This window comes from Galeopterus variegatus, unplaced genomic scaffold, assembly GCF_000696425.1.
Source record: "Galeopterus variegatus unplaced genomic scaffold, G_variegatus-3.0.2 Scaffold2847, whole genome shotgun sequence".
Taxonomy (NCBI): domain Eukaryota; kingdom Metazoa; phylum Chordata; class Mammalia; order Dermoptera; family Cynocephalidae; genus Galeopterus; species Galeopterus variegatus.
In genome coordinates this window covers 250,524-267,125 of record NW_007728958.1, presented here as the reverse complement: position 1 = coordinate 267,125, position 16,602 = coordinate 250,524, and the positions used below count along the sequence as shown (strand labels likewise).

The following is a 16,602-nucleotide window of genomic DNA, read 5'->3' as shown; positions in this document are numbered from 1 at the left end:
AGTTAAAAAAAGATTCCAAATAAGGATAAACTTTTGAAGTTCTTATTATCAATAGTTTAATTAGTTTTCTATTATTAGTTATGATTCTCCCCTTCAATTAAAAAAAAACACAATGAATTATATTAACCAGGTGTAAAAATGTTATGGGTCCCCCATCTCTCCTATTCATTATACATTTGACCCCGAGGTAATAAGCAAGTATGAGGATGGGAAAAGGGAACAGGGGGGTAAACAGAGGCCAGAGAAATGGGTGGGCATGTTCACTGTCTACCTTAGAGCATATGGGCTTTTGCTTTTCTTATTTGCTGCATCACAGTTCAGGTATATTTTCTCTCCTCCTCCAATAACTAGGAAATCAGGTTATTGGAAAAGACCTCACGGTGTAGCTTACAACTACAAGGCAGGTTGAACTTCCAACATTTTTACCATATTGCCAGGTACTTTTAAACTGTAAAAAGAGTTCTTGGGGGCTGGCCAATTATTCAGTTGGCTTGAGCACAGTGCAGTGTGACAACACCAAGGTCAAGGGTTGCCAGGCACTAAAAAAAAAAAAAAAAAACGAGTTCTGAAAATGCTGGATACGATTGCTATCATTGTTATCACTTTAATGGCTTCACAGATAAAGCATGGAATATGTGAAAAATAAGTCTGCACTAATAATGCATAAGTACCTTTATGACTCTGTGTCGTCTTTTTGTGAATTCACTTGACTAAATTTGGTTTATGTAACATTTGGGGATGCAACATCTCTTTTCTTTAGATAGAAAATAAGTAAAAATTGATGAGGATATTTTCTTTGTACTCATAGACATATATGTCATGTATTTTTTCTTCTGTTATTTTTCCAAGCAAAATACTCACAGTCAAGAATGACAGCATCCCATTAAAGAGCATCCTAACTTGCATAAGTCACTTTATGCTCATTTGACAGTCAATCATTATCCCCAAGAAAACCCACCAGGTCTGTACAAGTTACTTCATAATTATTGCAAGTTTATGAATTCTGGAAAAATATATACCAGCTCACACCCACAGGCCACACTTTGGTTCTTATGCACAACAGATATAATTTTTAAATGATATGAATATCCTTAATTATCTTCTTGCTATTCAAAATAAAGGTATGCAGCATTGAGGAAATAGAAAACTTTTCAATTCGGCAAGTATTTCTGATGATTAACTTCTGATTGAATTCCCTACCATATATAGTGTTTCTTATACTCATTAATGTCTCAAATTTGGAAATTTTTTGGTGACTTTAGGATTAAAAAAGAAGGAACAGATGAAAAACCCTTGATTTTATGTAATCCCTAAAGCTTTTTGTGTAACCCCCTGTCCTGTCAGTATGCACAATTAAACTCTCTTACATAATTATAATCAAGGAATTTACTGTGCCACCCAAATACAGAGTAGGTTTTTATCCCTCGTGAAATGTAGACAGTACTGGGTGGCTTAATTAGTGTTTTGCTTCTCTTTTTACAAATTCCAGTCCTCTGCTTCTAAAGATTCATACTTGTCTGAGAAGAAAGATTAGGAATACAAATGGAGTGATTTTACTCCTAGTTAACCAGTAATACTCACTTTGTAATCAGGCCTTTGTATTGCCAGCAATATCAACTGGTGTAGGACTTACACATGCGTGTTGTCTTTGAATGAAAGGAAACAACTTTGGAGAATAGACTTATGATCACCGCCCCCATTGTGAGTATGTCCTTTATTTCCTAGACCTAGGATAACTGAATCAAATGTTCCTTAGTAACACTTTTAATCATTGGAAATAGAAGATAAAAGTATAACTTGATAACAAGCCAGGTTCACATGTGGCTTCTACCCCTTACTCGTCCTAATAATAAGTGGTCTTCGGAGTAGCAGGTGTATGCCACAGTGTATCTGTGAAGATCATTGATCTTGAGGCCAGACTGCCTGGGTTTAAATATTGGTTCCTCCAGTGATTAGACATAGTAACTCAGAGTAAAGTTAGTTTAAACTCTCTTGGCCTCATTTTTCTCATCTGTAAAATGGGACTAATAATAGTATTCCTCGTAGGGTGGTTGCGAGATTAAATGAATTCATATCTGCACTTAGAACAACAGTATCTGAAACACAGTAAGCACTAAAGAAGTGATAGCTGGATTGTTAGTTGTAGTGCTCCTGGTTTTCATTTCTTACAATTGCACATTGAAATGAGTTAGGATGATCCTTAAATTTTAAATGTTATAAACATTTTAATGAGGATAAAAGCGACATCAAAATAATGGTTTCTGTTTATAACACAAACTCTTCATGGTATATAGCAATATTATTACATCAAAATATTTTTCTATCATCTTGTTCCTAAGATAGCAAAGAAAAATCCAGGGCTAGTCAAAAGTGAGTCTGGAGCTCATAAAAGTGCTTTGGAGAAAGACAGGCAGGATCTGGATCTGGGGGTAAAGTTGAAACTGTCTTAGAAAGTTAAGGGAGCAATCAACTGGGAAGAATATGGGGGACTAGGAGTACAAAGCTGAGAAAAGAGCATTGATAGGCTACTATAAGCATTAATAATATTTCACAGTTGCCAGAAACTTTTAGAAAAAGAAAGCCTATATCCATGGGAATACCACTGGAAACCTTATAGCTACAGATAGGAACTTCTAGAACCTTCTAGATAAATCAGAGGTGAGGCACTGAGGAAGAAACTGTCCATTTTTCTATGGGTCCTTTGTTTTAGGACTTTGGAAATACAGAGCCCATAAAATCATGACAATTAGAGAAAAGGAGATGCCTCAATGTTGATATTCCAATTATACTTTAAAAGCTTAATAAAATGCATTATCCCTAAGATAAAATCTGACTTCTGTTTATCTTTGGATATTAAATTCTGGAAATATTTAAAATGAACATAAACTCATAAATAATGTGAAATAACCAGAAACCATATATACTACTACATCCTTCACCAGTTGATATTACCAGCAATATATTAATATATTACGTTATGGGAATAGTTTATTATAAGCAATCATAATTAACTCACTAGTCTATTAAAAATATGATGGGTTACACCTTTTCTGTTAATGTATTTTCCTTAACAGATGAAGGACTGAACCATGAATGCAAACTCTGCAGCCAGACCTTCGACTCCCCTGCCAAACTCCAGTGCCACCTGATAGAGCACAGCTTTGAAGGGATGGGGGGCACCTTCAAGTGTCCAGTCTGCTTTACAGGTAGGAAGATTATTTCAGGAAGACTCAGGAGAGTTGTATGGCCACATCATGTCTTTCCTACCAGAGCATACTGCCCACTGCTATAGCCTTTTACAGATAATTTGGGGGGGGGGAAGATGTTTGATTTCTGCTGATTAGCATTATTGATTGCAGCTTACTTAAAGGCTCAAATGGGCAGGAAGGTTAACTGTCAGGATGAACAAATGGCATTTCAAGTTCTCTCAGAAGTTTGCACTTTTCCATTTGGAAACCGACATCCATGTTCACTTTTTCCTCTTGGTGTGAAAAGGTTACCCAGGCTAAGGCTCTCTGCATGAGGCTACATTTTAATCACAAGACATGATTAAAAGTGCAGCCATGTTGTCAGCACATGTCTGTTACTTAAACATGGAGCATTTTATAACATCCTCCTCAAGAAATGAAAAGATATTATTAAAATTCTTCCAAATTTCTTTGAACTAGAAAACCGATTAGAGGAGGCATTTATTTCCTATTAAATTGGGTTTTTAAAGTTAGTTCACATAAATTTACACTTTTAAGAAGAAACTTTTATTAGATGTTATAGCATTACAATTTTCAGCAGCAAATAAAATAAAATAAATTTAAAAATCAGAAACTATTATTTGAAGCCCATTTGAAATATGATCACACAAATTTCTGGTATGCCCCCAACACTGACAAAGTTATTTTGGAAAATCCCTCTGGCATATACAATTTAATTATTAATAGTATGTCTCCTAGGTAAACTGTTACACAGTCTTAGGGCCTTGTTTTGTAGTCATTAAAATTGAACATGTTTATATTATTGAAACCCTTGCATTCGGTGTGTAGGCTGAGTTGATCTTAAAGTACCCAAAGAGAATTTACCTGCCGTTCTGTTTCACATTTATAGACAGTGCCCCAGAGTAGCTGTGGGATATAATTTTTAGCATTAACACATTTAAATAGAGAACTGTTTGCTACCTATAACTTTAGGCAAATACAATAAACAGAGTTTTGGCATCCATGATTTCTTAACCTGTGGGTTGCTGAGAAATAGCAGTCATTTCTATTGAGACAGAGCTGTGCATTTGACAATTTTCGGCTTTATTTTTAAAAGATTTATAAGGAGCAGGGCCTCCATAAACCTTTACTTTGGAGCTGTTTGGGTTGAATTAGGTGTTCAGTAGAGTGCATCTTAACAAAAGCCAGAGACCCAACCACAAGCACACGTGACTCAGCTCTCCCCAGGTCCCGGATGGCCAGTCACACCCAGGGGCCATGCCCTTCAACCTGCTCTGTCTGTTTCTGGGGAGTCATGGACTGAGGGCACTTCGGAAACAAAATAACCCAAGTTCACCACTCTTTTATCATTTCAGTGTTTGTTCAAGCAAACAAGCTGCAGCAGCATATTTTCTCTGCCCATGGACAAGAAGACAAGATCTATGACTGCACACAGTGTCCACAGAAGTTTTTCTTCCAAACAGAGCTGCAGGTAATGTCCACGCGAGGAGGATGGGGGTTGAATCCAGTTGCTATTCTTATAGGAAACAAGGGCGTTTTAAATCTGGATTCACAGTACTACTCATCCAGGGCCACCATGATGCTTTGTGTGTATTGGGGCAAAGGGAAAATTAGAGACTGGATTAAAAGACACCAAGGTAATCTTGCCTCTGGCTGCCATCAATCATAAAAAGAACTAGAACAGTCCTATAATTGGCCCTTCTGACCCAGTGTGATAGACTTAGGGGTCAGGTTTATTGGACTGTGGGATCACTCACATCGCCCGTCATAGCTCGTTCTCCCAAATCCTGTTTTATTCATGTTCTGCTCCCACTGGGCTCCAGGCTGGATGGATGTCTAGGTTATTGTTGTCCTGAGGGGCTTGAAATTGAAAGCGAGAAGTTTCCAAAAAGAAAGAAGCTATACTCTTGTGCAGTATGTATTTCTTCCATTTAATGGGTCGCCCGTCATAGCTCGTTCTCCCAAATCCTGTTTTATTCATGTTCTGTTCCCACTGGGCTCCAGGCTGGATGGATGTCTAGGTTATTGTTGTCCTGAGGGGCTTGAAATTGAAAGCAAGAAGTTTCCAAAAAGAAAGAAGCTATACTCTTGTGCAGTATGTATTTCTTCCATTTAATGGAGTAGAATAATTATTACTCAACAACAGCCTTATAGTTGAAAATTTTGGCACCCAAAGATGTTGGCTTTAGCCTTGGGTGTTCCACTTGCTAGATGTGTGACCTAGCTCAGTCCATAACTTCTCCAAACTTCAGATATGAAGAAATAATAACAAACCTCACATTTAGCAGGGCTGTTGTTCTGGCGAAGATGAAATAATGTGTATAGATATAAGGTATAAACTATAAAATATTCATGTTTGGTTACTTTGATTATTGTTAGCCATAGGCTGGTAGTTAAAAATATGAGTCAGAGACCTGGATTTTATTCCAGAAATGTAATGTCACTTATTGTACAAGCAAAATAACTGGGTTTTTTTTCTGTTACTCCATCTGGAAAACAGATATAATATCTTATCTTCATTTTTCTGATGGAATGATATAAGGGTAACATGCTTTTTTGTTAAATCTTGTTGATGCCTGTGGAGGAGGATGGAGTTAAACTCAAAAGAAATTTTGTTATTAACAATAAAGTTATTTAGCCTAAAATGGGGTACATAATTATTGAGCCCCTGAAACAACTAAAAGAAGGGCTGATCTGGTTGATCTGGTAGAGGCGAGACCGACGGGCTCAGAGCCCACCCACTCCTCAGTCCCCCCACCACCACCCCACACTGGGCTCTGGGGCAGCTTTGTGCCTTCTTGGGCTCTGGTGAAGCCAGATTTATGCAAATATGTGTCAGAATAAGAATTCACAGTTTAGGGCCGAGCCCGTGGCGCACGGGAGAGTGCGGAGCTGGGAGTGCAGCAGCGCTCCCGCCACGGGTTCGGATCCTATATAGGGATGACCGGTGCGCTCACAGCGCTCACTGGCTGAGCACGGTGCGGCTGGTCTCAAAAAGGACAAAAAAAAAAGAATTCACAGTTTATCATCTCAGTTATCATTCTATAAGTAAACAAATAGCAAGTTAAGGAGATGAAATAAAAAAATAAGAAAGAATCAGTTTATCATCTCAGCTATCATTCTATAAGTAAACAAATAGCAAGTTAAGGAGATGAAATAAAAAAATAAGAAAGAATGTGTGAGCCCATTCAATTGTCATAATGTGTCAATGAACTAAAATCAAAGTTGCTGTCTTACCTTTTGTAGCTTCTAAAAATTCTATTCTGCCCTATTTATTTGTGAATTAGATACAGGAGATAGGCCAAGTTAGGCTATTGTTTAAAAGTATGTCATATTACAATAATCCAAATTTCTGTTTGAAAAAATATGTTCTTATTGTAATAGGTATCAAAGAATGAATCATTTTGGTTTTATGCATCTGTAAAGGACATGGACAGTACACCTAGTAATACTATTAATTAGTGTATAAGTTGCGAAACAGAATTAAATAATAGTTTAAAATCAAAGTGGTAGAGATTCTGTAGAGACTGATGTCTATCTAATATCCTCAAAACAAAAATTTGCAACTTTCATTGTCTTCCTGTGTCAGTAGATTCTAACCTGGCAGTATACTGTCAATGTTTTTCATTAAAAGAACCGAGTACCGCAGCAGTGGTGGCAGCTGGCCCATTGTATAGCAGACAATATTAAGCAATTAATCACATCCTTCAGGACTCCAGGTTTCTTTTATGATATATGTTAGAGTTTCATAGAACATACTGTATTCAATCTTCTCTTCAATCTGTACAGACCAGTGGTTCTCAAACTCTGTGATCTTGGGATGCCTTTACATGCTTAGAAATTATTGAAGATGACAGGGGCTTTGGTTTATGTAGGTTATTATGTATCGATACTTTTCATATTAGAAATGAAAACTGAGGAATGTGTTAAGCACAAAATACAATCCCACATTCTATTAGCTGTCAGAGACATGATGGCATCCCACACCATGGGTAGCCTCTAGAAAACTCCACTGTACCCTCTCGGTATAATGAGAGTATAAAGGGCAGATAACATCAAATATTATTATAAAAATCATTTTGACCTTACAAGGCCCCTGAACTTGTCCAGGAGACCACAGAGGTCCCTGGGCCACACTTTGAGAACCATTGGTATTGAAGTTTTAGTACAGAACACACAACTCTTTCTGAGTCTTTGTGACCTTATGATATCAAACATCTCTCAAAACATTTCTGACTCATTCATTCAAATTATGATCTAGGCCAAAACAAGACTTATTGCTTAATGCAAATCTGTGAGCATTATTTTCCTGTCCCACAACCCACCATCAAATATATTTGGTCTTGATATGAATACTCAGGCTTAATATGTACATCATTCCTTGATAAGAACAGTATTTACGGTTAGCATGTGATGATTTCTATGAATCAGATGTTCAGAGTCAATATTTTCACAAAGCTATAATCCACAGTCTGGAATATCTGTGTAGGTCAATTTTCTAAAATATCTAATAACAGCGGTGGCTTTAGTTTCAACACATTAAAAAAATGAATTAGAGTTAACTTGACTATTTCTAGTTTTGAATGTGTTTTTATTTTTATATTTTAACCTTAGAGCTCTATGGTCCTGTGCATTTGCTTTCATTACCCAAATTACTTTTACACCAGGGCTCAGCAGATGGAATTAATGTAATTTTTAAATATCGATTTCTTTATTTCCTGTATAGAAAATGGGAAAGGTGAAAAATCATGATACAGTTTTGTTAATTCCCAGGATGTTGGGAAAAAAATCAACTGAAATTAAGGAGGCAGTAAAAAATAAGGCCCATAACCAAAATAATAATGGAGTAGAAAAGTACAGTGAAGCCCACTGTGGTCATGCCTTGGTATATAAAATAAATGTAAACTTTAAACCACTTGAACTCATCTACTTTTCTATGCTCTTAAAGTTCAGAGAGAAGGGCTTATCACAAGAGACCAGAAAGCTAAATGTCCAAGACCTGAAATCCTATTATAGATTTTAAAGCATATAATTTATTTTTTGGCCTTTATTGTCAGGGCGAATAATAGAGTAAGTTTAAGATAAGCATTCCAGAATTGCCCAGTAACATCATGACTACAAGTAATTTACATTTCTTTCACTGTTTATACCTAGTTAAAAACACGAAAGCATTTTTTTGTGGATAGAAGTGCTTTGCTGGGTATAAAACTTTTATATATACACGTGTACACACACACACACACGCATATATGGAGAGAGAAAGAGAGAGGAGGCAATGTTAATGAAAATCACATACCACTGTGTGTGTATATATGTATACATGTATGTATATCTTTCTCTTTTTTTTTTTTTTTTGTCCTTTTTGAGACCGGCCGCACCGCGCTCAGCCAGTGAGCGTTGTGAGCGCACCGGTCATCCCCATACAGGATCCAAACCCGCGGCGGGAGCGCTGCTGCACTCCCAGCGCCGCACTCTCCCGAGTGCGCCACGGGCCTGGCCCTATATCTTTCTCTGTGTGTACACATGTATATGACAGCATGTTACTTTCATTCACATTGCTTATGAAGCCAGTCAGAGTTCAGATAATTCCTCATTACACACTCTCCATCTTCAGGAGATCAAGCACTCAGGTATCATCCCTTGATTATCACCAACCACAACTCCTTTTAGAATTAGTTAAGATGAAACTTCTGTCTCTATGGAACATGCAACCTAGGGCACACTTTTTGCCAGAGTAGAAGCTACATTCTTCACAGAACTCCAAACCTTGCTGAACAAAAGTTCTAAATTCTAGTCCAGAGACATATCTACCTTGTATAATTCTTAGCAAGATCTAATCTTTTTTTTAGTAGAGTTTCCCTCATTTTTGCAAGAATGTCTAATATACTTCAAAGGCCACCTAGTATGCTGGTAGGAGGAGAGATGTGCTTTGGAATAAGAGTCCATTATTTGAAGTAAATGAACATTTTATTATTTTAGAAGTGAATGAATATGTTCAATGTTTCACATGTTTTCCTAGTAGGCCTCAAAATTTCTCAGCAGAACTTAAGGAAACTGCTTTGAGAGAGGATGGTATGGTCCAAGAATAATATCCTACAATGAATATTTGTATCCAAAGTGGTTTATACAGGTGTGAGCAAGTGGTGTGTTTGTAAAAATCCTGTTGAATAGGCCACTTTCTTTCAGCACACTAATTGCTGTGTAATTGGTGCCTCTAGAAAAACTGCAATTGGATGGCAGGGATCAAATCATCCTCTCCCAATGTGTCCACATGGCAAGTTCTGCCAGGCATCATGTTATAAATTAAACGGCAATGGAGGGAATTCCTACAGGGAGTTTAGAGGGAATTAATTGGCCTTGATGAACTTTAGGCTCTAAGATTCTGGTATTTAGTAGAAATACCTTTTGAATCAAAGATTCTCTTGATACCTAGACCTTCCCTTCAATAAGACTTGAATGCAGTGTTTTTCACATTCAAAATACACTAGTCATTTGACATTCTAAGGGCTATACCAAGACTTTCAAATATTGCTAAAGTTTAAAGATGTAATTGTTTCTATAGCTATTTGATATTCTTGTCAAATAACTTTTCCACCAAATCACTTGACTTTGATGCATATCTGTCACACCACAGTTTAACTGGTGCTTGAGTTTTATGGTCATATTTCTGAAAGAAAAATGAATTATTGTATATGAGATGAGACATAGAAGACAACAATACAACATCGAAATGTGGCTGCTGAGTGGCTCGCTGGATCACTAGCTAACCTAACTACTGGCCCCATGCTAGACCTTCAGTGAATGTCATACAAATTTGTGTCTCAAATTACTAAATAATACATGATGAGGAATTCAGGAGTCCTTGTTAATAGTCAAAATCACAAATGCTATACCATATTCTGCTATAGTCCCAGTGCCATTATTAGGTAAGAAAATATATTTATTGAAAGTATTTATAACTACATCTTTTTAAATTCATCATGGTGCCAAGCACTCTGTGGCATACAACATAGAACTAGACATGTATCATATGTGCAGTCAACTAGAAAAGATGATATGCATATAAATAATGATTATTATATGAGGTAATTGTCTAATCAATTGATACATGTATCCCAGGAGAAGGTGTTTCTTCTCTCGCTGGGAGAATCATCAGGGAGGCATTCAAGGTGCTTTGAAGGATGGATATACAATGTGTAGAGCATCACAGGCACTCACTGAACACGGGGTCCCCGGCCCTCTGGCCACATTCCTAGTGCTGACCTTAGCAAACAAAATCAAGATTTATCATTATTTGGAAATAAAATCTCTATCCCAGACATATCAGACTCACCTTAGTTGTCCGTTCTAGTTCACTGGAATAATTTTCCAATTAGTCATACCTTGACATAGTTTCATGTTAGTTGATTTCCAGGTAAAAATCCTTATTTTTAAACATTCATCTTTTTCAAGTGATTAGGAGTCTTGGGTTTTGTTTTGTGTTTTAGCATCTGTAACACTAAACATTTATATTTGCTCTCAGAAATGTATTTCAAGGGCCGGCCCGGTGGCGCACTGCTATAGTGCACCGCTCCGGAAGCGCGGTGGCGGGGAAGCGCGGTGGCGCTCCCACTGAGGGTTCGGATCCCACATACAGACCGGCCGCTCACTGGCTGAGCAAGGGGCAGGAGCAACACCGAGGGTTGCGATCCCGTGGCCGGTCACGAAAAAAGACAAAAAGGAAAAAAAAAATGTATTTCAAAACCACCCTCCCCCTCCCTGTCAATTGAGGAGGTGTGGCCAAGGCAAAAAGTTTGATCTCCGCCTCCATAACAGACAGGGATCTGGGTGTGGTTTGGAGAAAGGTTTGTTTTAGTGGATTTTGTTTTCAACTTTTCCTCCAAGTGAGGCTGAAATTCTCTTTTGCAAACAGGGGGAATGGAACAGTGTCTGTTACTACTCAGCACGTCTACACCAACTGCCTTTAAAGATATTTGCTCCTCATACCCTTGTTCTGTTCACAACTTTTCTACATTTTTCTAGGGCTTGATTTTTATTTCTAATAGAGCTTAAAATTTATTTTATTATTTCCACTCAAACTATAAAATTCAAAACCCCGTCTTGCCTTGTCTCATATCATGTGGTCTTCCTTTGGGACCCCTGGATTGGAAATAGTTGCCCATCACCGTGCCTACACCTGGCATCTTCATGTCATATAATGATCAGGTAGTTTGGAGGAAAGTCAGTGTTTGGAGGGAAATGGAGAAACGAATTTCCTGCCTTTTCCTGGATGGTCTAGCCCATGTCCTGCAGCTCTCCATCCCCTTAGATCCATTGTACCTCTGTGTGTCTCCTGTTCTTGGGGCTGAAATCTCAGCCCTTAAACACATGACAAAGACGCTGAGATTCGCAGGAGTATAAATTGTGTCAAATGAGCAGGCAGTTCTGGAACGGATCCATTTTACACATCCCCTCATTTCTTTGCTTTGTGGGCCTGCGGGGCTTTGGAAGTAAATTGGTGCTACAGCAACTTCCACTTAATTTGCTCAGTGGTTAAATTGATCTATCTCTTTTATTTGATCGGATCTCCAGGAACCGAATCATTTGCATTGATTTATTGATTGGTGCAATGTTTTCACCATTAGTTTTGATCACTTTCAGCTGTTAATATTGGATAATTCAATCAGGATTGATTGGCCTTGCCGTTGAAAGTAGAAAGTTAATCACGTAGGACACAAATAGGACATGGCTAACCTAACCTCAGTTTCACTGTTATTTTGTCCCCCCTCCCCCATCAGCTGTGCAGTAGCAAAAAAGCTAGTAGGAGTTTTTTTGGGTTTTTATTAAGCAAAAGAGAGAGTTTGTAATTTTATAGCATTCATAATACATCTAAAGGTGAGGTAGTTTTATTTTGCTTTTTAATAAAACTGCATCTAGAAATTAAGCAAGCATACAGAAAGATAAGCATGATTGTTACAATGAACTCATTTGGACTAAATGAGTAAATGCATTTCCAATTACCCATTTTGTACCAATAAATGCCTAATCTGTGTGTGCATGCTTGGAGACACAACCTGGGCTCACCTTTTTCTAAATTTGGCCCTCACTGCTTCACCATGTGTCCTGGTAGTCAAATTTTCAAGAATCAAGTGGTTAATATGACGGAAGGAAGGGCAACAGAGGTAATTGCAATAAGCTAAAACCACTTTATTTGCATTTGAATCGTTTCTGCAGCACCCCAGCTCAGTTCTTAAAAATTCTCCATCCATTAATTTTTTGATGTTCATATCGATGGCTGGTTTTCGCTATTAAGAGCGGAAGCACCACCTCCTTGTTCTCGGACTCATTCCCTCCTCCTACAGCCCCGTTGTTAGCGAACTGCCATTACATTATTTTTTTGTCTGGCCCAGAGTTGACGACAGATGGCCATCTCTGAACTGCCATCAGTGCAACTTTATGGAGCATCCAGCTAGGGTGTACTGAAGAGCACGGTGGCCAGTTCTGCAGCCCCCTCCCTCCCCACCCCCTGGAAATGTTCATCACCTCTGCCACATTCTGCTTTGGCTGGGCTTTGCTGGCCCTGCCATCCTCTATGTCGCCAAGACAGCCTGCTGCCTTAGCACTGGAAGATCTGCCTCCATTAGAAATGAGAGACTTTGGGCATGGTTGTCCTGTAACAATAGATCTCTGTCTCTGCACCTTTGTAGTCAGAGCCTTTTGAAAGATCACGAAACCCAAATTTCTAGAACATTCTGCAGTCCAGAAAGGCACATTGAATTCCCGCACGTATTCCTATTTTTGATGTTTACTCCTCACGTGGATTGGTTTCCTCACATTAGCAGAAACAAAGGGCCACAAATAGACCCTTTGTGTTTATAAACTTTTATCTAACTATTGGAAAACACCACGTGCATATCCAGCTACTATGACAATTAGGGTAAGAGAGATGGTAATCATGGGCTTCAACTATAAATCCCCCGAGATGAGCAAAGAATTCATTCCAGTATCTCCTTGGTTCATCAATGTGATGACCCCTAGGACTGTGGACCGCCTTGTGAAGTGAGCTGTTGCTATGCGTTTGGAGAAAGATTGAGAGGCTGCTCCTGATCGAGTTTGCTAAGGCAAGGCAGCTTCAGAGCCGAACGTGTATTTTAAGAGGAATTCACATTTGTATCCTTTATTGTTATATTTGCAGCAAATCTACAGCTCCTAACAGGCTCTGCCCTGCAGCTATGAAGGAGTCAGTTCCCCTTATTGGAGAGAGAGCAGTGTTCTGTAAAAGCCTGAGATGTGGCGGTGAGATGAATAGTGCTTAAAAGCAGTGCTTGCGGGGCTGTCATTTAGAACAGCAACTCCCAGGCTTTAAACGAGAGTGAAAGGAGGGTAAACGAGTCCTTTAAAAGTGGTGAAATTTTAAACTGCCTAAAATAACAGGTCTCCTTCATTGATAACTTCATTGAATGAGTGAGTAGGGAGCTAACCAGGCAGGAACCACTTTCCTGTAGGAGGGGAAAGTTTGCACAAGTGAGGCTTGTTCCCGGGCCCTGGGCATCTGGGAGGCTGACTTCTCTCCGCATGCCCCCCACCCTCCCCACCCCACTGCACTCGTTGGCTGGTGGAAAACCAGCGCTCACTGAAAACCCCAGTCACCCCTAAAAGGTTTCCTTTTTTACATTGCCAAAACTTAATTTTATCATTGTCTGACTTACACCACTGGGCACATCTGCTAAGCTCATGTGCCTTCTAGACATATAAAAGGCTACTGTGATACCATTAAATATCAGCAGTGTGCTTTGCTGTGCTTTGAGTTTATAAGGGTGAAAGGTGATTGTGCAGGAAAATGGAACAGTATATTTGCTGTGAGACAGGCACCAAGACCTCACTCCCATACTCAGTTATAATTCATGACAGTACTGGTGGGAAGCCCTTATCCCTCTGTGGACTTAATGCATCTCCACTGAAGCCTGCTGAGAGCACCCTGCGTCCCCCCCACCATCTGTGCGCTCACTTCCGAGTGTGCTCGCGCTTGCATGCGCTCTCTCTCTCTCTCTCTCTTTCTTTCTCTCTCGCTCTCTCTCTCTGTTTCCTGTGATATCTTGCTCGCATGCGCTCTCTCTCTCTCTCTCTCTCTTTCTTTCTCTCTCGCTCTCTCTCTCTGTTTCCTGTGATATCTTGGTGTTAATGTTGTCTCACTGCTACTGATTTATTTGTAAAGGTAGTTCTCCAAAACGGGATTATCATATAAGTAGAGGAAGAACTGGAAGGAACACATTACAGTGTTGTTTAATGTCTCATTTGAAAAATATCGATTAGGAAATAGACAGAGAGGCAGCAGTTGCCTTAAACCCGTTGCTGACTCTGAGAGCCAGCCTAGGCCGCACTGCCAATCACCCATCAGTAAGAGGTGCCCACGGCCTGCATGTGCTCAGAGACCAGGGAGGGACACCAGGTGTGCATCACCACCTAAGTTATTCCTGTCCTGCACCTGAGTTCCATGTCTGGGAAGTGGAACCTGAGCAAGACTGTGGTCCGGAGAGATGCTTGCCCACTCTGTGCATTGGCTCAGGCCAGCCCGTGTTGCAAGCACCAACCCTGGCCTCACACACTGGCCCCATGCCCAAAGTGACACCACTCACTCTGAGGACCAGAGCTAATTGCCGGAGAGGTTACACAAGTCTCAGTTCTACACAATTAAACCCTGGGGTGTACAGAACTTCACTTAAAATAGCCGTGGTTGTTTGTGTGGTGCGAGCCATGTTCTGAAGCAAAAGAAGCAGAGATGGCCAAACCTGGTGCAGCCCAGAGCCAGCAGAGGGTCACAGAAATAGCTGGCTTGTTCTCTCCCTCTTCGCCCCCTCATTCCCAACTTGTTCCCTCCCTCTCCCATCCTCTGCAAATTCTCTCCCTCTTCCCCCCCTCATTCCCACTTTCTGCTAGAGCCCAGAAGACGATGAGACACAAGGGGAGAGTGTGTGCTTGTTCTCTCCCTCTTCGCCCCCTCATTCCCACTTTCTGCTAGAGCCCAGAAGACGATGAGACACAAGGGGAGAGTGTGTTAAAACCAAAGATGGAAGATGGAACTGTACCTTGTTCATGGCTGACCCAAGAGCAATTTGTAATGCTTCATAATGTGTGCTCTTAACATAGTCCATTGTTAGCACTCCTTTTTAAAAGATAAATCAAATCCAGTTCTGTAATACCCGTGTATGAATTTAACAGATGTGATGCCATAGGGGACCTACTGTGTTATAAACTGCAGAAATGGCCTTTTTATGCCTCAGACTCGAGCTCATTCCAAAGAGGCTTTAGAACGACAGCAGCGAGGTGAGAGGTTGTGCATTAAGACAGTGGCACCCACACGTAACTCCGCCTCATGGGTAATTGGTTCACAGTCTCTGGGTGGTATTAGTCACATCATCTCATTCACCCTCCAAAGGAAAAGGAGGGCAAGAAAGGCTGCGCTCACTGTCCAGGTTTTCTTGGGTGAAAGATCACTGAGATGACACAGCTGAGTAGTCAGCCTGAAATCCTGGTTGGTATTTTATTAATTTTGCACCAAGATAAATCCTGAAATTCTGACAAACTCCATGACAGGTGAAATTCCTTCTTGCAGGATCTGCTCAGCAAGAGGCTGCTCATTTCGTTCTGTTCCGAGGCAGGCAACGGGAGGGCAGCTTTATAATCAGCCCTCGACGGACCCCCAGCCGCCCCAGAGTCTGGGGCTGATTGAATAACTCCTGGGCCTCTCCCCCTAGGCCTCCATCAGCGGGGGTCCTGTGGAAAGCAATCTCCCGCAGACTGGCACTGAAGTGAGCTTTAAACCACCATTTTCTGCTCTCCAGAGGAGCCCGGAGTACTAAAAGATAGATGGACTGCAGATATTTTATGAGAAACTGTCAGAAGAAGAGCAGAGTAAATGTTTTTTTCTCCCTCTTCTTTGAGTCACACACTACATCACTGTTGAATTTCTCCCAGAATCTTTTACATTTAAAGTAAGAAATTAATTGGTTGCTAACCTTTAATTCCCCCTCCCTTTTCTTCATTGTCTCCCTCTTTTTCTTTTTCTTTTTTTTTTTCTTAAATATTCACACAGAGGCCCTTTGCTTAACCACAGTTGCAGAAAATCAGTACCATTTGCAATGAAATATTTATAATGACAGAATGAAAAATTGGATTCATTTTCTGGACTGTAGCCGAACAGTCTGCAACTTTGTGCAGCATTGTTTAGCATCTCTCATTTCCCCCTTCCATTGGAGTCTTTTTCAAAAACATACCACATGCACGCTTACCTGTGCTTTGGAGGGATGCCTACCAAAACACAGCCCATTTCTACTCCTTTAAAAAAACAGAGGAGGAAAGAGCATATTTGTGTTTGTGCTGCCATGCGGGGGGCAGGCGGATGCGGCCAGTCAAA

General features: G+C 40.0%; 1 long non-coding RNA gene across 1 annotated transcript in view; it reads left to right on the top strand.

Moving 5' to 3' along the window:
* Positions 1 to 3,079: 3,079 nt before the first annotated feature.
* The window catches only part of LOC103599087, a 28,078-nt gene continuing 14,555 nt past the window's right edge, over positions 3,080 to 16,602 (top strand). The window contains exons 1-2 of the long non-coding RNA XR_551261.1: positions 3,080 to 3,206; positions 4,565 to 4,680. This is a non-coding gene — a long non-coding RNA (uncharacterized LOC103599087). The remainder of the gene's footprint in view (positions 3,207 to 4,564; positions 4,681 to 16,602) is intronic.